The sequence below is a fragment of the Phyllostomus hastatus genome, unplaced genomic scaffold, assembly GCF_019186645.2.
Source record: "Phyllostomus hastatus isolate PE091 unplaced genomic scaffold, TTU_PhHast_1.1 phas_contig_80, whole genome shotgun sequence".
NCBI lineage: Eukaryota > Metazoa > Chordata > Mammalia > Chiroptera > Phyllostomidae > Phyllostomus > Phyllostomus hastatus.
In genome coordinates this window covers 12,581,720-12,602,862 of record NW_025333960.1, presented here as the reverse complement: position 1 = coordinate 12,602,862, position 21,143 = coordinate 12,581,720, and the positions used below count along the sequence as shown (strand labels likewise).

The window sequence follows — 21,143 nt, the reverse complement described above, 5'->3', positions numbered from 1 at the left end:
GTTTCCTGGTTCCTTCCAGATTCAGCAGAATTCCAAGGCTTATAACACTGGGCTGATGTTGAGTGGAGTCTAGTGACTTCTGCAACTGTCTTACCTCTGGTGTCTTTGAATAAACTAGACTGGAAAAGTGCCTTTATTTGAGAACTCTGCTGTACCCAGAATCCTATCATCAGATCCAGCTGAGCACCCAGCCTCCTCATTACAAAAAGAAATCACACTGGTCATTGGGTCAAGGATTATCTGGCTGATGTTAATCTAATTATGTTCCTACACACCATCCTGTTTTTGAAAGAAGGTGTTGCTCTCCATGCAGGGTGGAGGTTAGCCTCACTACATTGTCAGATTAGAGGTGAATCTGCAGAAAATGTATTGTGTGTGTATATGAGAGAACACAGTTGTAAATTCTGGTCTTTATGCCTGCAATTGGCTGTACATTTTTTTTAACAGAGTAATTACCTTAAACCAGTTCCTGGAACCATAGGACAATAAAGTGCTTTTAATTTAACACATTGGCTTTACTGCTTTCATAACCAATCCCAAAGGTCAGAGTTGTGATATGTTATTGCCCCAAGAAGTCCCGTTCTTCTCTGCTCAAGCCAGTCACTACTCTGTGGTATAGGACATTTGTTTCAATGCTTAGTTACCTCTGATCAACAGGAAACTACCCTAAGCTACCCAATGGGCTGCCTCTCTTCTCAACACCTCCCTGCTTCCCCGGGATACACTTTCCTCCTTATCTCTCACCTGGAAGCCTGAGTGAAATAACTGTCTTCCACAAATAATCTAATGAAACAAGGCAATTAAAATGGGAATTTTAATTGAACTCCACACCCCAATTAACAACAGCTCAAGAGTAAGAGTGAGCAGAGTGTGAGCTGGTTAGGGAAGCACACTCAACACACCAGCAACTTAACACCACTTAGCTCCTGTCCACCAGCAATTCCAAGAAGCCATCCCACCAACCTGCCAGCTGTCCTGCTGTAATTAGAGGAGGGTTCTACTCCTGGTTCAAATTGGGAAAGTAAGTAAGACTGATATTTTCTCCTAGAACCCTGAATTCTGTTTAAACCAAAGACATCTTTCTTTCTTTCCCTCCCTCTCTTCCTTTCTTTCTTCCTTCCTTCCTTCCTTCCTTCCTTCCTTTCTTTCTTTCTTTCTTTCTTTCTTTCTTTCTTTCTTTCTTTCTTTCTTTCTTTCCTTCTTTCCTTCCTTCCTTCCTTCCTTCCTTCCTTCCTTCCTTCCTTCCTTCCTTCCTTCCTTCCTTCCTATAACAATGTAATAACCTCCTTTAACTCTTCCCTTTCTGCAAAGTTCTGAAATCAGAAATTGTCAGCTGCCCTTGATGCTGAGACTTTTTCACACTGCCATTTCCTGGTCTGTGCCCAAGTGGACTGGGTGGGTGTCCAAAGGCATGAGTTCCAGACTCGGGGTTACTAGAGATTGCTCATGGTATGTTGTAGTGAGTAACATGTGTTGGACACTCCCTGACCCCTATAAGCAGGGGAAAGAAAAAAATAAAGACTCCATTTACTTCATCCTTCCAAGATCCTCCTCCTTTCAGAGAGATGTCCTGGGTGAAGTTAGAGTGACTTAGGGCCCCATGTTAGCATTTCTTACCTATAGCATAATGGTTTTGGAAGGTCCCTTCCTGTCCTGTAGAGCACCCTCTGACCTTTCAAACTGACCAGGTGCACGTCATGCAGGGGGCCTTCTCTGACCTTTCAAGCCAGGATGGGTTCCTGCCTGTTCTCCCGTAAGAATGTTTTTGTATTATCATTGTATTATCATGCTCTGTTCCTGGCCCTGTCACCTCCAATTGACTGGAAGCTCCTGGAAGCAAAGATCATCCATGTCTTATTCCTTTTTGTATTCCAGTGCCTGGCACAGGGCCTGGCATGCAGTAGATACTCAAGACATATGTTTGAATGGATTGCTAAATACATGTCAGGAAAGAATATCAAAAGCAAACTGTTCTTCTGGTGAAAGTAAAAGTTAGAGAATAAAATTGACCCCTGAATCACCGCTGATGTGCACAGACCCTGGAGTTCCATTTTCTAGGAAGGGAAGCAGGCACATTTCTCTCATGGTTGCTTAGGGACAAAAACCTGTGCAGTCCCTGCATGCACTGTGGTCGTGGGCAGAAGCAAAAGCTGCCAAGACTGATGCCAGGCTGGCTCCTACACTGAGGCAAATTTCTATTTACTTCGAGTCCAGTACACTAGGATTTCCAGTTTCCTGTGATCCATCCTCAATTCCCCACCAATTACATGGAGACAATAATAATACTGCCACCCTTTACCACTGATGAATTCTGGGAATGAGTGAGGTTGCAGGAAAATAAAAGGATTTTTATGTCCTTGAATGTTCTATAAAGAACAAAGACACTTAATTACTGTTCTCAATTTTACTATTACTCTCCCTCCCATACTCTGGGCAAATGGTATCTCCATTCCTATATGCCTTTCCTCTGAGCTAAGGCACATACTTAGTGTCTTCACACCCAGGTCAGGCAAGTTCCCCAGACCAGGCAAGCCGGCAGACAAGAAGCTGCACAGAGACATTCCAATTTGTAGGAAGGCTGCCTCCAGCTGGGAACAAACCCTCCATACAGGCCCAGGACACTGAACGAAAGGGAGCTGACAGAAGTGAACTTAGAAAGACTTCAACATATAAATTTTAAGGGCAAATGGTTCAACCCATAATAGTCCCCAAGTTTCATGTTGGAGCTTTCCACTAAGGTCTGGTATATGACATAAGAGGTTGTCCTCCTATACATAAGAGCAAGTCACTGAAAAGCTGAGTTGGAAGCCCCTTATGGTTGGGCTGGATGGTGGAGGGTTTTTCTGTAAGGAGTGCCACCTGTGTCATGTATTACCATGTTAGCATCTATAAGTCTTTTCTTGTATGCTGATCAAACCAACAGCAACTTTCCATCTTCTACCTGGAGGGTAGAAACCTGGACACCAGCATTCTGGGAGCTAATTATGGGAAGAAGTTACCAGCATGCAATATAAGAGCCAATATTCAGTTCCTTATTTTCCACATACTTTCTCACCCTTACCTGTGTCTGTTGTCCTCCAGTCCCGAGATTCCTGCCATCTCCAAGAACAAATACCCAGTCTTTTGTTGGATGGCAATGAGGACCAGCTGATTGACTCTTCAGAACAGAGGAGGAATTTGGAGGTCTACTACTTAACACATTTCAAGCCAATCTTTCTTTAATCAGCCTCACTATTACCTTACTTACCTTGTGCCACCAGTTCTTCTGTGGTGCAAACCAAATGGTGTAATGGCTTTCTTCCCCCTCTATAGAAGGAATTCTATCTCCTTAAGTCTTTCAAGTCAGGTATAATAAGCCATTTTCTTTTCAGCTTCTAAAAATATTTTGATCTTTTCTCTTTTCCCATTTCCATTGTCCTTGTACATTTATGCCATTAAAAAATTCCTTATTACCTCAGTGTGCTTTTAGTGGAATTTCAGTAGAGAAGCACAGGGGAACACATGTATTCAATTTACCATGGTTTACAGAAACTCCTTGAATTGCCTTTGTGTTTAGCATAACCAGAGTTGGTTTCAGGGGAAGATAACCAAGAATCCTGGCTGGTAAAGGAGGACAAGTGGAGATAAATAGAGGGGCTTGGAATGAGCCAGAGCCAGCGTTCCCTCTCCATGCACATACTCTTCAGTCAACTTTTAGCCAAAGCAGTTGTCAATGCCCATAGAAGAAAGTTGCTCCTTTTCTCTATGTCTTCACTTACATTTCTGTGCCTGGACTAATCCCACTGTTTTCTCTTACCCTAAAAACTTCCAGGTAAACATTCACCTTTCAAGAGTCAGTTCAAGACTTACTGACTCCATAAAAGCGCATTCATATTTATTTAAGCAGAATCCACCCTACCATACCCCACCTACACACACACACACACACACACACACACACACACACACACACACACACACCATGTGCATAATGTATTTGATTATACTTGTCCATTTAGGTATGTCACCCTCTTGACTCTAGGCCCTTCCTAGTGGACTCTGTGTTTTATTTGTCTTCATATTTTCAGTGCCTGACACATAAAAGTTTTCATGAAACAATGAATCCATGAAAAGGAGATATGTGGTCAGTCTGAAAAAATTCATCCATTGTTAATATAACGAGAATGGTTTGCATGACATCAATGTAACCTGGCAGCCAAGGAGAGTGGACTGGAATGCACATGTGTGAACTTTCACTGTACTAGTCAGTGGGGGCAGTAGACACCCTTGAGTAAGCATGTGTACTGTGTGGCCATTGCATTCAAAATGACTGAGCAAGTAGAGCAATGAATCTGCATCAAATTTTGCATTAAGTTTATTCCTCTGTAGAAACTATTCAGAGAATTCAAAAGGCCATAGCTATAGGCAATTGGGATTTACAGCTTCATTGCAACAACACACCCACTCATGTATCATGTCTGGTGTAGTGTTTTTTGGCAAAACATCAAATCACCCAGTTAACTCAGCCCCCCTACAGACCAGGTTTGGCACCCTGCATCTTCCAGCTTTTCCTAAAACTAAAATTGCCTTTGAAAGGGGAGAGATTTCAGATTGTCAATGAAATTCAGGAAAATATGACTGGGCAGCTGATGGCAATTGGGAGAACTGTGTGAGGTCCCAAGGTGCCTACTGTGAAGGGGGCTGAGGCATCATTGGCCTGTGTGCAATATTTCTTGTAGCTTCCCCAATAAATGTCTATTTCGTAGTACATGGGTGGGTATTTTCTGGACAGACCAGTATCCCAGAGTAATAGGTCCTAGTACGCTTTCTGCATTTCATATTGGGAATGCCACATGAATAGCAGCATGACTGTATGAAGCACTACACTTCCTAACCAGATGTGGAATAATATTTCCTACTTAGTGTGAATTATCCATGAAAGTTATTGAGCTACGTCAGTTTCTCCAAACTGATCTCTCTCCAGAAGGTTAACAGAAGAACAGGTCAAAAGAACACACCATTTTCTGCCAGCCTCTCTCTGGCTATGCAGACACACAAGATCAGCCCTGACTCAACTGGAAAACAGCCTTGAGCTCATGGAGGTCATGTGACAGTATAAATTTTGGCATCATTTTCAGAAGAGAAATAATGGTCATGTCCATTAGAGGGTCCCTTGGATGCTGATAGATTTTATTGGACCAATTTCGTTCTTTTTCCTGGGTCCCAGGTCTTGTAGGATTGGGGCAGGTGTAGTCCTCATAAGCCCAGCCTGGGTGAACAAGGCATGTGCTTGTCAGCATGCTGGGGGCTGAAGGAAAGAAGCCACCAACACACTCAGATGGCCTCCATCTACCAGAAACTTCTGATGATGGTAAGTTCATGTCAAGTTCTAGTAGTGATCAATTCGGAATGTCATTCACATGTCATTTATTCACCCCAAATATAGTGAGCCCAGTATTCACTACGCAAATTGTGAAACACTAGAAGATAAAATAATTAAAATTCCTCATAATTAGTAAGTACCAAACATTCTACTCAATGTATTTTATGTGATGCTCTCACTTCATACTTAGCACCTAGGGTCACGAAATGAGGAGAAAATGAGACTTAAAGTAGGTAAGTAACAACTCAGGGTATATGGGTAAGGATGGATAGGGAAGAAGTCCCATGCTAGGCACCCCCCATTGCCTGCTGCAGACGTGGGGGTAGTTCTCTCCCTTCTGAAGCTCTTCCCCAGCACTTCCTGAGTCACAGTTATCCCCTTGCTTTCTCCTCCTCTCAAGAAGATTCGATTGAGAGAAGAAAATTATACTCTTGGGGCCAGAGAATTAAAAACAAGAGCCCAGAAGAAGCCCGGTCATTAAAGTATTAAGTTTCACATGGATTTGATCCCTATGCTAATACAACTATTCAGGACTCGCTAAGCTCCCCACACCACCCCCCTCTTTGTCTGAAGGCCTCACCATACCCAGTGAGTGGACTTGTCATTCAGTGGTCGCCAGTTTGAAAAATAGTACAGTAGAGCTTTAAAAAAGTCCTGACACTCAGAGATTTGTCAGTGGGTTGTAACTTTTAAGGCTAGCAAAGGGGAATTCTCAGGATTATTTTTCCTTTTTTTCATTTTCAGGAGTGGAGAGGTATATCTTGAGAACTGATTTGTCACTGCCTGGTTTTAACTTTCTGACTGGAAAATACTGATGATAATATTCCATCCCCCACCCCACCCCCTTTTCTTGAGTCAAGTCAGAAAGCAGTAAGTGACAGGGGTCATCCTGTGGAAAAAACACCAGTCTCCAGAGATCTTCTGTCTTAGATGTGCTGCTTGGAGTAATTTACAGAGATTGTCTTGCCTTTGAAACTGACCTCACTGTTTGCTTTCATAAAGCCAGATTTACAGGGGGTTGTGAATGAGGTGATGGCTTTGCATGTTAGTTTAGGGCAGATTAACAATGAACAATGATTTAGGGATAAAATATAACATCAGTACTTTTTTAAAAAGTGGGTTTCAGGTTAGATCTGCCATGAAATTGTGCAGATGTGCAAAGTCTCTTTGCTTACATAAGGAAGGACTATATTACTCTGCAGTTTAGTCATGGTGAAAAAAAAGAAAAAAGAAAAGAAGGAAAATAAATAGAATAAAGCTTGAAATAGCATCCAAGCCACTCCTGGCATAGCCCTTGAACAATTAACCACTATCTTGGGCACCTAACCAAACAATATAAAAATGATAGTGATAAAAATGGCATTTGCTATAGAGGTCAAAGGACATCGGCATGCTTGAAACCACTTAAAACAGAAAAGCCTTTTTCTTGGCCATCTGGAAGCCCCTCTTCATTTAGCTTGGTTTAAGAAAAGATGAGCCTGCTGCAAAACTGTCTAACCTGTACTCGGGGATTCATGACATCCAGCACAGAAAACAGGTTTGCTCACACTCACACCTGAAGGGAAAACCACGGAACTAATGACAGGAGAGAAAATTTGGTGTCACGGAGTCAAATATCAGTTTTTGCATCTGGTTTTCTTAAAAGAAAAGTTTCCATTTACACTCAGAAAATGACTTTAAAACAGCTAACATTTTTATTGTGCTTTATATTTTTAAAGATTTAATCAATGAGTAAAATGTGGCTCAGACTATTTCAAAGCTACACAGCTAGATATTTAGTGGCTGAGCCAGGAGTAGTCTTCTACTTCCCAGCCTACGTCTGTTTTCATTTGCTACCCAAATTAAGCTAACTCTTTTCTTATTTTCAAGTATTCTTTTAGTGATTACCTGCCATCTTTCCCATATTTTTGAATGATAGCATCACAACCTAACCTTTTCTGGGGGTCTTAAAATTGCAGTGTTGAAATACTCTAATATTTTATTATTTGACTGAAGAAAATTGCTAGTAAACTCTCTGTTCTTCTTTACGTTTTGTCTAACCCTATGTGCAGAGGGAAGTGTTTGTGCCTCCACTCTGATTTTCTCCAGGACAATCTAGACAACCTTGGACACGCCCAGGAAGGTGGGATTGCAAGGCAGAGAAGTGAGACCAACATAGTGTCTTTCATATCTAGCGTACTGTAGGAGGTCAAGAAACATTTAATAATTACAAAAAGGAGGGAAAGAATGCAATCCAAAGTTGAACAGGACTCTGTGTAATACTGGCAACTCTTACAGTCTTGCTAGGGAGACAGACGTACCCTTAACTAACTTTATTCAGATTAGACCAGTGCTTCTCAACCTTTGCTTCATATTCACAGGATGAGGTATGAAGGGAAGTAAAGCTTATAAAAAACCACCAGTAGCCAGTGCTTATGCTAGGCCAATGAAAGCAGAATCTCTGGATAGGACCTGGTGGGTGTTTTCAAAAGGTTCCCAAGTTGTCCTAATGTTTAACCAAGACTGGAGAGCACCAATGTGTATATCACTGTGTCTGTTATGAGAGACAGGGAATGGAGGTATCAGCACAGCAGTGAGAGTCATGGGTCTTTGTGAAGAGATGTGTTCTTGGAGAAGGTCTGTAATTAACACTGGTGACAATGCCAAGAGATGGGCATTGCTCAGGAGAGCCAAGGAGAAGCAGGGAGTGACCTAGTACCATGGGTAAGAAGCATAACCTTAGCCTGAAAGCCACACTTGGGACCTCCAGGAGGCCACTACTGATCCCAGGATGGAGGATGTGGCAGGAACAGAGTGTGAATTCAGTTTGACATGGGAGTTGGGAATGTGATGGTAGCTCCCTGCAGGCAGCTGGATCTGGCTTCTCAGAGTCCAGCATGGACTCAGCACCTTCTACCTGAAGGTGAAAATGAAGTCATGCTCTGTTTGAGAGTCTGGCTCCATTCCTCAGGGACTCAAGGCCTCCTCTGTGAAATAAAGGGGTTACCTCAGAATAGCAGTTTCAAACTACATTTCTGCAGTAACAGGTAGTGCTTCTCAAATGTTATAAATAGGAGGCTCAGCTGAGGCATTTAGTAAAATGAAGATTCCCAGGCCCATCCTGAGACTCTGACTCAGTAGGTCGTGGGTGGGGTGCAGAAGGCAGAACTCTAGATAACCTGTAAGAACTACAGGACTTCTGAGAAGTGCTGGTACAGGACACCACTGGGTGCCTTGGGACTGCTGCATGGGTGCGCAAAGAGACAGCAGGCTGGGTCTGGGGTCCCCATGCCACTACAAAAAACGGAAGTCCACCCTTTGGCAGGTTCATATATTGGACTCTCTGCAAGACTTGCTTTGAAGGAAAGGTTTCATTAGGAATAGCAAAAAGAAGTTGAGAACCACTATAGTAGATGTTCTCAAGGTCCACACCAAATCCAACATCCTATGAACCTCTGTGGAGAAGATTCCCAAAGCATGAGAAGGGCAAGGGCAGAGGAGCAAAGACTAGACTGAGGACAGTGTTTTTATTTAAGGAGTGGACTGAGGAGATTAATGTCAAGGAGGAAAAAACCATAAAATTTTTAAAGGCTTTAGTTTTCAAATGCTTCTGAACCCCACACACCACACAGAGAATCTAGTGAAAATGGCAAAAATCTGGCAAGATAGCATTTTCTCTTACAATGAAGGGGTGGCTCTTAACCTCAGCTGTGGGATCTGGGTGGATAGTCAATGACCAGAGATGAGACGTTGTCGCCCAGGAGGGGAAGTAGCTTCAGGGCAGCCATTACTAGAAAAGATGTTCTTCTTCTCTTACTTGATCAGCAAAATCTACATAATCTCTTTGGTTAAAGAAAGTTTTTCCAGAAAGCATTTTGAGGGAGACATTTGTGGAAAACATTAGTGGAATATTTTGCACTGGGAGAGAATTACACTGCTAAACATTTTCAGCAGCTCTGGATTCTGACACGGTTTTGGGAAATAGCAAAGGTGGAAAACAAGAGATCACTAGAAATAGTATCAAAATACAGACTTTGAACAATTTCGGGAAAGTCCACTGATGACTGTGATACAGAGAAGCAGCTAGCCTGACTGGCACCCCTGGGCCCTATGTGCTCTCACAATTCCAGATGGTGGCTCGTCACTCCGTAATGTAATTGTCTGTGTCCCTGACAGGCTGTAAGCTCCCGCTGAGGGCAGCTGCATAGCATCCAGGGTTGTATCCCAGCACTTAGCAGAGTCGGCCAGATAATGGGCATGTAATAAATATCGTCTGACTTTAATTGACGTAGACCAGAGGGGAATGCAGGAAAAAACTCTCTGTGAGTGACTTAATAGAAAGAGGATTTCAATAGAACCACCACTGAGACCCTCTCTAATCACCAGTGGCACAGATTGTTCAAATCAGAACCACACGGGTACGTCAAACACTATATTTGCATATTATTTTTATCTTCCCTTACGTCTTGCTTAAGTAATGAGTGATTGGAAACTCCGTTTTGTTCATGCTGTACTGGGAGTTAAGAGACCTTTATTATCTATTTTAAGTCTGAGGTTCAGGGATCCCTTCAGGCCTTGTTATAAGAACTCCTGAACCAGGTCACCCAGTAAGACCTTGTGGTACCCATGCCCTCCTGTTTGTCCCCCTGAAGCTTCTTTCTTCCTAGTGCAACATGGAGTCCTGCACGATATAGGAGCATGCTCAATGCCTTGGTACCACTCTTCTTCTCTTAATCTTCCCAACAATGAACCCATTCCATAAACTGTCTGCTAATACACCCAGGCTACTAGTTGTACTGGAGAAGGTTCTTTGACTTGTTGGTTGGTGTCACTATAAATCCTTGGGTCTCCTGTCTTGGCCAGGCATTGAATGCAAAGAAACTATTATGTTCATCAATTGCTATTTTCATCTTTTTTTACTTTCCTCATACACCCTGGCCATCCCTCCCCCTTTCAACACACTCACCCTCAACAAACTGCTTGCCTCTCACTTTAACAAGAAAATGAAGATAATAAAGTATGAACAACTTTCTATTTACTGTATACTGAAACCCACACTTTATTCTTATTCTTTCCTTTCATTTTCAGATAAAGTGATGTTCCCTGTTCAGTTCAAGTTCAATCCCTCTTCCCAAACTTTGTTCTCTATTGCCCCCTCCAAAAGTTTACTTCATCTGTCTTATAGTTTCAGCCTCTCTCTCTCCTGTTATCTCTTGCTTCACAAATATTTTCATGTCATCTTCTCCAGATGGTAAGCATGTCAGGAGCAGGAGCTTTGATTTATTCACCTTGATGCCATCAGTACTGAACATAGAACAAGCAACACATATTTGTTGGGTTGAATCCTTTACATTTCCACATATATTATTGATACACCTGAAATTTATATTCTAATTAAAAACCCACCTTTGGCTAAGGACCCATTGACACAAAACGATTTTCAGCAGATTCATTAACTAGGATCATTCTACTTTCAACTTTATTTTTTCATCTGAACAAAGGTTACCTTAGTTTTATACTGGCATTTCTACTTGTCAGTAAATCATAATGATTTTGAATTTCATAGGCATGTGCAAATTGCACTTTAAATAATTATTAATATTAGTGATTAAACATGTTTTTACTCCTAGAACAGGCCTGTGCTGATTAATATTATTTTTCAGGCTAATCATTGTTATCAGGTAAAAAGTTCTCAAGGTAACTCCTGATAAGAATCATTTTGCACATGAATGAACAACGTGCATTTGATCTGGAATGCGCTAAGGGCAGGAACAGAGAAGACAAGCCAGAGCTTAGATTAACTTGGACAGTATGGGAATTTATCAGGGAGAAAAAAAAAGTTACTTTGAAGATGAGTTTTGAATTGCAACTTAATGCAGGCCCTAGGCCGCATACCCAGGGACCAGACCATGCCAGGAAGCTCTGATCTCCTAGAGGGAGGTCTACCCTACTCGGAGACGTGGCTGTGCTCCCTTATCTGAATCCCAAGAGAATATTATTTCACAAACTCTGATCTTGGTCAGCATTCAACATGTCTGACTCTGTGCTTGTTATATACCTGTTTGACCAGCATATTCCTGTGCCTAAAAAGAAAGAAACTTCCCCATTCCTAGCAGTTACAGATCCTTTATGCTGTATTAGGGACAGTGTGAATCGAAATCACAACGATCTGCCTGCTCTGAGGCTTCTTTCCCATAGCTTTAGTTTCTATGGACTTTCAGAAAAAGAAAACCTGCCTTCCTAGATGCAGAGAGTATGCTGAGAAAAGCCTTCTTGTGTGGCTACCTGCCTGCTATTTCCCTCTTCAGTCAACATAGGCTCCTCCAGCTTATTGGTCAAAGTGTTGTAATTGAGTGAAAGCTTGTTCTGCTTGTTGCATGACAGCCAATAAATCAATTGACAAGGAGTTGGGCTAGGAAAGGAACTGTATTTGGAAATCTAGCAATCCTAGAAGGTGGCAGGCTAACATCTTAAAAAACCACCTTGAGAAGCAACAGAATTCAGGCTTCTTTTACGTCAGGGGAGGGGGTTTGAGGCCAGGAGGAGGCTGATGACTGCAAACAACTGGATGCCAGCAAGAGTCCACGGGGGATGGTGAGACTTCAAACTATGGATTCCATGGTCTCAGTTACAAAATTCCTACAAATCTTCTGATAAACAATAATTATTGTTGTACATACCTTTCTTATTTCCTTGAAGAGGTAGTTTCAAGCAGTACTTGCTAGGCTATAGGTTAGATTTCTTTAATGATTAGCATAGCTATGTCCAGGACTAAGCAGAAGTTGCTGACTGAAATCTCAGACTGGAGGAAAATGGAGTTGGAAAGACTCATTACTTTATTCTATTGCAGTGTCATGGTTCCAAAAAGAAATACAAACAAATCACAAACAAGAAAAAAACAAATAAGAAACCAGAGAGAGAGTTTTTTAAAATTTTTAAAAAATTATTTATTTATTTTTAGAGAGAGGGGATAGGAGGGAGAAAGAGATGGAAAGAAACATCAATGTGTGGTTGTCTCTCACGTGGCCTCTGCTGGGACCTGGCCTGCAACCCAGGCATGTGCCCTGACTGGGAATTGAACCGGTGACCCTTTGGTTCACAGGCCAGTGCTCAATCCACTGAGCCACACCAGCCAGGGTTGTGTTTTTTTTTTTAAATCAAAAGACTTTTATCTTATGGTTTGAAAATGAGAAAGCCTATTTTATAAAGTATGTAATGTATTGAGCAGTTCATTACACAAATGCTGGGGTAGAAAGGGAAAGGCCAGACAGAGTTTGAGTGAGAGAGAAAAACAGATGATCTTTCATCGGCACTCGAGAGTCAAAGATCCTTTTTGAGTAGCAAGTAAGAAGACTTCTCTGCTGAGATTGTGGCACTGGCAAAAAGTGTTTCTAAAGCTCAGTCATAAAGTCATTGCCTTGGGCCAGCAGGCAGATTGCAATCTGCAGCAGCCTTTAACAGGATTCTGAAATCTCGCATCTATAACCTGAGAATCATGGTCCATGTCTCCAAATTCTAACACATGTTCAGGAAATGCAGTTTTGTAATGATGGTTGTTACCTCGATCGGCTTTTTTACACTCTTGAAGATTCTGATCATGTTTTTATACCATTATTCAGTCTCTGCCCCTACATTCCATAACTTGGAAAGCTAAATTCCTGGCCTTAGAGTTGATTCTTCTCAATCTACAATTTTGCAAGCAATCTCAGGAGGTTCATTTACAGCAAGGATTTGATTCCTGCTGTGATGCTAATAAGCAGGCCAATTTTCTTACCTTTTAATAAAGTCATCAGCAGAAACAAGCGGGCCTCAAAGGAGAGTGCAGACTGCATTTATCCTCAGTGGGACAAGGGTTCTCTTCTTCATAATTGACAGTAAATAAACCTAATGTCTAATTAAGAGGTTGACATAGCTTAAAATATACCTCCTTACTTGGGAATCTAATGCCTTGAATCCTAGTTTAGCAGGGCTCTGACTGGGTACATTTCCTAATCCAACCAGTCAATGGCAGGATGTGCTGAATCAGGAAGGGCTGAGGCCTCGAAGTTCAGAATGGAAGGAAGTTGAGATGGACAGGTGGAGAGTCTTAAGAGTGTCTGGCAGCAACTTCCAGGTAGTGGTGTAAACCAACAAGCAGGTGTGGGGCTGGACAGATAGGTAACTGAGGCTAGGCTTCAGTTCCCAAAAGAACCTTCCACAATTTTAGAGAATATGGCAAATATCATTATTGGATAATCAGAAGCTTAGTCACAAAGAAGGGAGAAAAAAAGCAAAAGCTTGGTTTCAGGAACTACAGAACAAGGTCAAGGGTAGAAGGCATAGCACATTCTAACTACCCACTCCACCAGACACACATCTTCTAATCAGCCATTGAGGTGAGAGAACCACTCACATAACGTAGCTCTGAGCTGTGTTTTCTTTCTAGCCCACAGCCCAGCCCTAGTTCACACCACCCCGACCCCTCGCTTGGGTTACTGGAATGAAGCCTGCTCACTCTCTTTTGAAGAGGGGCCTCCTCTCCAATCCAGTCTCTCCATGGCAGCCTAGAGGAGACTTTAAAAATGCAAACACTAGCAAGTGAGTTTGCTGCTGAAAACCCTTCAATAGCTCACATGGTGCCAAGGGGTAAACCCAACTCCTTCATCATGCCCCCCAGGTTCTGTCGAATCCCTCTTCACCTCAGTATCTTCCTTCAGTTAGAGCAGACTCTTAGAACCCTGGATGTCATGCTTGCTTGCTTGCTCACAAGACTTCACATATGCATAAAGTGGACCACCTTTTCCACTTGCAGCCCTTGGTATGGTTAATCTCTACCTCAGCTTTAGATGTCAGTTTAGCCTTCCTTTCCTCCAGGAAGCCTTCTTTGACTTCCCAACTCAGAAATACTTGCCCCACTTTGAGCCCTTAGCTGATCCTACACACTACACTCCCTGTCAAAGCACTAAGCACATTCTATTGCTACCCTGTTGAGTTTCTTCCACCATCAGGCAGTAAGGCCCTGTTACTCAAAGTGTGGCCCAGGGACCATGAGCACTGACATCGCCTGTTAGAAATGCAGACTATCAGGCCCCTCCTGGGACCTACCGAATCAGAGCGGGCCTTCTGTCAGGGTCCCCAGTTGGTTGGCACATGCATGAAAGCCTGAGCACAGCCCTTCACCATGAACTCCCTGAGAACAGCCACTTTTGTGAATTCTCTGTGCTCTTTGAAGTGGCTACAAAATGACCACACAATACAACTTTCTTGAAGAGATCAGTAAGTTAAGAAGGGGGTGTTGGTTCTGAAATCACCCTGAGGTTCCTACTCCCTCTGTGGCTGGGAGCCCATGTGGGTGGGATGGGGAAGCTGATGGAGCTGGAGCCTGGCCCTCCATGGACCCACCTCCTGGGTGGAGGCACTGTGGCTTAGTGGGGAGGGGGTCTTGAGTTTTGTCTGTGCCTTGTGAGCTGAGTAACACTGGCCAAATCTCCGAGCCTCTTTTACCCATCTATAAACCAGGCAGAGAAGAATGTGTCTTCCTCATTGAAGTCTTAAAAGAATTAATTGAGACAATATGCTTAGAAAGACCTTGTAAACAGGAATCAATTACATACGGCTGAGGAACCCTTGTTTGTTCTGCCCTTTGATCCTCTCCAACCTACACCAGCTCTGCAGGGAGATCCCCGTGTGGTGGGTGAGGCTGGGCTCAGGGGCTGGGCTTCCAAGTCACTGGCAAAGTCAATAGCTTCTCAGGAGAGCTGTGCCCAGTGCGGGGATGCTGGTAGCCCCTCCATGGCCTGGCCTCTCTCAGCATTGATTTTATTCCAACCATTCAATAGGGATAATAGCAGCGAGAAATCCATCAGTCCCACCTCAGGCCTATAATCCTGACCCCATTTAACAAATCTGATGATACTTAGCATATCAGCATGTTTGCTTTCTTCCCAGCAAATAGTCAAACACTATTAAACTCTCTCATTTCCATATTAATAGTACACCTGTGTGTGAAGAATGTAGAAAAACTCATTTCTAGAAATCTCATTTTTGATTTAAAGTTTTCCAGCCTTGCAATGAACAGTGACACACTGGTTTTCAGGAATGTCCCTTCCTGTCAGGGGGCCCAGGGGAGAGGGTGCTCCTCTTTCTGTCAGCTTCTTCCAGGGATCCACAACTTGGTTACAATACACCTTCTTACTCATCAGATTATTTTTTTTATTTATCAACAATAAGCTTTATTTATTTATTTTTATTACACATATACTTTTTAAGGTATATTTCCTTGATTATGCTATTACAGTTTTCCCAATATTTCCCCTTTTATCCCCCCTCTGCCCTGCACCCCACAACCATCCAGCATTCCCCTCCTTAGTTCATGCCCATGGGTTGTACATATATGATTTTTTTAAGGGGATTTTTTTAAGACTACGATGCATCTCTTTTTAAAAAGATTTTATTTCTTTATTTTTAAAGAGGGAAGGGAGGGAGAAAGAGAGAGAGAGAAACATCAATGTGCGGTTGCGGGGGACTGTGGCCTGCAACCCAGGCATGTACCCTGACTGGGAATTGAACCTGTGATGCTTTGGTTCACAGTCCGCGCTCAATCCACTGAGCTACACCAACCAGGGCATAAGTTTTTTTTTTGAGTTCTCTGTTTCCTATACCATTTTTGATCTCTTCCCATCTATTTTATGCTTAACAATTATGCTTCTTCTTCCTTGCACCTGTCCTCCGCTCTTCCTCCCTTCCCCCTCCCCGCTGAAATCCTCCATGTGATGTCCATTTCTCTGATTCTGTCGTTCTTCTAGTTGTTTGTTTAGCTTTCATTTTCATTGTTTTTCTTTTCTTTTAGGTTCATTTGTTGATAGTTGTGGGTTTGTTGTCATTTTACTGTTCATATTTTTTATCTTCTTTTTCTTAGGTAAGTCCCTTTAACATTTCATAAAATAAGGACTTAGTGAAGATGAACTCCTTTAACTTGACCTTATCTGGGAAGTACTTTATCTGACCTTCCATTCTAAATGAAAGCTTTGCTGGATAGAGTAATCTTGGATGTAGGTCCTTGCCTTTCATGACTTTGAATACTTCTTCCCAGTCCCTTCTTATCTGCAACGTTTCTTTTGATAAATCAGCTATGGGCAATCCTTATGGGCACTCCTTTTTAGGTAACTGTCTCCCTTCCTCTTGCTGCTTTTAGGATTCTCATCTTTAATCTTGGGTAACTTAATGATGATGTGCCTTATATATTCCTCTTTGGGTTCAACTTCTTTGGGACTCTCTGAGCTTCCTGAACTTCCTGGAAATCTATTTCCTTCGCCAGATTGGGGAAGTTTTTCTTAATTATTTATTCAAATAAGTTTCAAATTTCTTGCTGTTGTTCTTCTCCCTCTGGCACCTCTATAATTCAGATATTGGAATGTTTCAGGTTGTCCCAGAGGTTCTTCAGCCTCTCTTCACTTTTTTGAATTCTTGTTTCTTCATTCTGTTTCAATTGGATATTTATCTCTTCCTTTTGTTCCAAATCATTGCTTTGAGTCCTGGTTTCATTTTTGTCACTGTTGGTTCCCTGAATATTTTGTTTTATTTCATTTTGGGTATCTTTCATTTGTTCTTTCATTTTTCAGCCAAGCTCAATCAGTTCTGTGAGCATTTTGACTACCAGGGCTTTAAATTCTATATCAGATAGATTGGCTATCTCCTCATCACTTAGTTCTCTTTCTAAGGTTTTGCTATGTTTGGTCATTTGGGCCATATTTCTTTGTTTGGTGCACCTGATAAGTTGTAAGGAGGCAGGGCTTAGGTATTCACCAGGGCAGGGCAACACTTCTTGCTGTGGGGCGGAGCTGCCTGTAGGGGAGGGGCCAGAGAGGGAACAATGCAGCTCACCTGCTCATCCCTAGTGCACTCTCCAAGGAACTCTCATGTGCGACTGGGAGTTCTTCCCACTGCAGCAACCACCTGTAGTCCACAGTGAGCTCTGAGTTTCAGTTTCTCCTTCAGCCAGCCCTGCACACGTGGTCTGCTGCCTTGCTGCAGGTTCTCTCAGGTGACACTGCCTGTGCCATAGGTTCTTACTGGTCTGGTTGTTCTGGTTGACTTTTTCTTTAATTCTTTAGTTGTCAGAGTTCCATGCAGTTTGATTTTCTGGTGTTCTGGTTGTTTATTGATTTTAGATTGGTTGTTATCCTCCTTTTGTACAAGGAAGTGAAGGGTTTCTACTTACGCCTCCATCCTGGCTGGAACTCCCCATCAGATTCTTTTTTTTTTAGTCTTTTTTTTATTATTATTTTTTAATCATTGTTCAAATACAGTTTTCTCCTTTTTACTCCCAATCCAGTCCCCCCCCACCCACCCTCCCCACTTCCCTCCCATTACCACCCTCCCCTTAGTCTATGACCATGTGTCGTTTAAGTTTGTTCCTGTGAACCCTTCCCACTGTCCCCTTAAATTCCCTCTTCTCTCCCCTCCAGTCACCATCAGCCTGTCCTCTATTTTAGTGTCTTTGGTTATATTTTGCTTGTTTCTTTGTTTTGTTATTTAGGTTCCTGTTAAAGGTGAGATCATATGGTATTTGTCTTTCACTGCCTGGCTTGTTTCGCTAAGCATAATGTTTTCCAGCTCCATCCACGCTGTTGCAAAGGGTAGGAGCTCCTTCTTTCTTTCTGCTGCATAGAATTCCATTGTGTAAATGTACCATAGTTTTTTGATCCATTCATTTACTGATGGGCATCTTGGTTGCTTCCAGCATCTAGCTATTGTAAATTGTGCTGCTATGAACATTGGGATGCATAGGTTCTTTTGGATTGGTGTTTTAGTGTTCTTAGGATAGAGTCCCAGCAGTGGAATTGCTGGGTCAAAAGGCAGATCCATTTTTAGTTTTCTAAGGAAGCTCCATACTGCTTTCCATAGTGGTTGTACCAGTCTGCAGTCGCACCAGCAGTGCACTAGGGTCCCCTTTTCTCCACAACCTCTCCAACACTTGTTGTTTGTTGCTTTGTTTATGATGGCCATTCTGTCTGGTGTGACGTGGTATCTCATTGTGGTTTTAATTTGCATCTCTCTGATAGCTAGCGATATTGAACATCGTTTCATGTGTCTTTGGATTTTCTGTATGTCCTCCTTGGTGAAGTGTCTGTTCAAGTCCTTTGCCCACTTTTTTAATTGGATTCCTTGTCTTCTTAGAGTGCAGTCGTGTAAGTTCTCTATATATTTTGGAGATTAAACCCTTGTCTGAGGTGTCATTGGCAAATATGTTTTCCCATACAGTTGGTTCTCTTTTAATTTTGATAATATTTAATTTTGATTCTATTTGATACTATTCTTTAGCTGTGCAGAAACTTTCAATTTTGATGAGGTCCCATTTGTTTATTCTTTCCTTTATGTCCCTTGCTCTAGGGGACACATCAGTAAAAAAGTTTCTTCGTGAAATATCTGAGATTTTCCTACCTATGTTCTCTTCTAGGACTTTAATGGTGTCATGTTTTATATTTAAGTCTTTTATCCACCTTGAGTTTATTTTTGTATGTGGTGTAAGTTGGTGCTCAAGTTTCATTTTTTTGCACGTGGCTGTCCAGTTCTCCCGACACCATTTGTTGAAGAGGCTGTTTTTATTCCATTTTATGTTGCTGCCTCCTTTGTCAAATATTAATTGACCATAGAGACTTGGGCTTATTTCTGGGCTCTCTGTTCTGTTCCATTGGTCTATGTGCCTGTTTTTATGCCAGTACCAGGCTGTTTTGATTACAGTAGCCTTGTAGTATAGTTTAGTGTCGGGTATTGTGATCCCTCCTACTTTGTTCTTCTTTCTCAAAATTGCAGCAGCTATTCGGGGTCATTTATAATTCCATATAAATTTTTGAAGTGTTTGTTCTATGTCTGTGAAATATGCCATCAGTACTTTAATAGGAATTGCATTGAATGTATAAATTGCTTTGGGTAGTATGGACATTTTGATGATATTAATTCTTCCAATCCATGAACACGGTATATGTTTCCATTTGTTTGTGTCTTCCTTGATTTCTTTCCTGAGTGTTATATAGTTTTCTGACTACAGGTCTTTTACCTCTTTGGTTAGGTTTATTCCTAGATATTTTATTTTTCTTTTTGCTATTTCAAATGGGATTTTTTCCTTGATCTCTGTTTCTGCTGTTTCATTGTTGGTTTGATTTCTGGATATTGACTTTGTATCCCGCTATTTTGCCAAATTCACTTATTAGGTCAAGCAGTTTTTTGGTAGAGTCTATAGGATTTTCTATGTATACTATCATGTCATCTGCAAATAGTGACAGTTTTGTTCCCTCCTTTCCGATTTGAATGCCTTTTATTTCTTTTTCTTGTCTGATTGATGTGGCTAAAACTTCCAGTACTATATTGAATAGAAGTGGTGAAAGTGGACAGCCTTGTCTTGTTCCTGATCTTAATGGAAAAGGTTTTAATTTTTGCCCATTGAGTATGATGTTGGCTGAAGGTCTCTCATATATGGCCTTTATTATGTTGAGGAATGCTCCCTCTATTCCCACTTTGCCGAGTGTTTTTATCATGAATGGGTGCTGTACCTTATCAAATGCTTTTTTCTGCATCAATTGATATGATCATGTGGTTTTTGTCTTTGCTTTTGTTTATGTGATGTATTACATTTACTGACTTGCGAATATTGAACCATCCTTGCATCCCTGGAATGAATCCCACTTGGTCATGGTGTATAATCTTTTCAATGTACTGTTGGATGCGGTTTGCCAGTATTTTGTTGAGGATTTTAGCGTCAATGTTTATCAGTGATATTGGCCTGAAGTTTTCTTTCTTTGTTGTGTCTTTATTTGGTTTTGGAATTAGGATGATATTGGCCTCATAAAAAGAGTTTGGGAGACTCCCATCTTTTTGGATTTTTTAGAATAGTCTGTGAAGGATAGGGGTTAGCTCTTCCTTAAATGCTTTGTAGAATTCTCCTGTGAAACCATCTGGTCCCGGGCTTTTGTGTGTTGGGAGTTTTTTGATTACTGCTTCAATTTCTTTTGTTGTTATTGGTCTGTTCAGACTTTCTGCTTCTTTTTTCATTGAGTTTTGGAAGATTATATTTTTTCTAGAAAGTTGTCCATTTCATCTAGGTTTTCAAATTTCTTGGCATACAGCTCTTTGTAGTAATTTCTTACAATCCTTTGTATTTCTGTGGTATCTGTTGTAATCTTTCCTCTTTCATTTCTGATTGTGTTTATTTGGGTCTTCTCTCTTTTTTTTGATGAGTCTGCTTAAGGGCTTGTCGATTTTGTTTATCTTTTCAAAGAACCAGCTCTTGGATTCATTGATCCTTAGAATTGTGCTTTGAGTCTCTATGTCATTTAATTCTGCTCTGATCTTGGTTATTTCCTTCTTTCTACTTGCTCTGGGCTGCCTTTGTTGTTGTTCCTTGAGTTCTTGTAGACGTTGGGTTAGGTTGTTTATTTGGAATGTTTCTAACCTTTTTAGGTGGGCCTGTATCGTTATGAACTTCCCTCTCAGGACTGCCTTGGCTGTGTCCCATAAGTTTTGGGTTGTTGTGAGTTCGTTTTCATTTGTTTCCAGAAACCTTTTGATTTCTTCCCTAATATCGTTCTTGACCCATTCATTGTTTAATAGCATGCTATTTAATCTCCATGATTTTGAGTGTTTTTGTTTTTTTTCCTTGGGGTTGGTTTCTAGCTTCAGTCCCTTGTTGTCTGAGAAAATGCTTGGTATGATTTCAATTTTCTTGAAATTCTTGAGGCTTATTGTGTGTCCTATCATGTGGTCTATCTTTGAGAATGTTCCGTGTACATTTGAAAAGAATGTGTATTTAGCTTCTTTTGGATGG

General features: G+C 41.5%; 1 long non-coding RNA gene across 2 annotated transcripts in view; it reads left to right on the top strand.

Annotated features, from left to right (window-relative positions):
- The first annotated feature begins 888 nt into the window (after positions 1–888).
- Positions 889–21,143, top strand: part of LOC123826409 — a 41,834-nt gene continuing 21,579 nt past the window's right edge. For both annotated transcript variants that reach the window (XR_006787033.1, XR_006787032.1), the window contains exons 1-2: positions 889–1,021; positions 5,207–5,350. This is a non-coding gene — a long non-coding RNA (uncharacterized LOC123826409). The remainder of the gene's footprint in view (positions 1,022–5,206; positions 5,351–21,143) is intronic.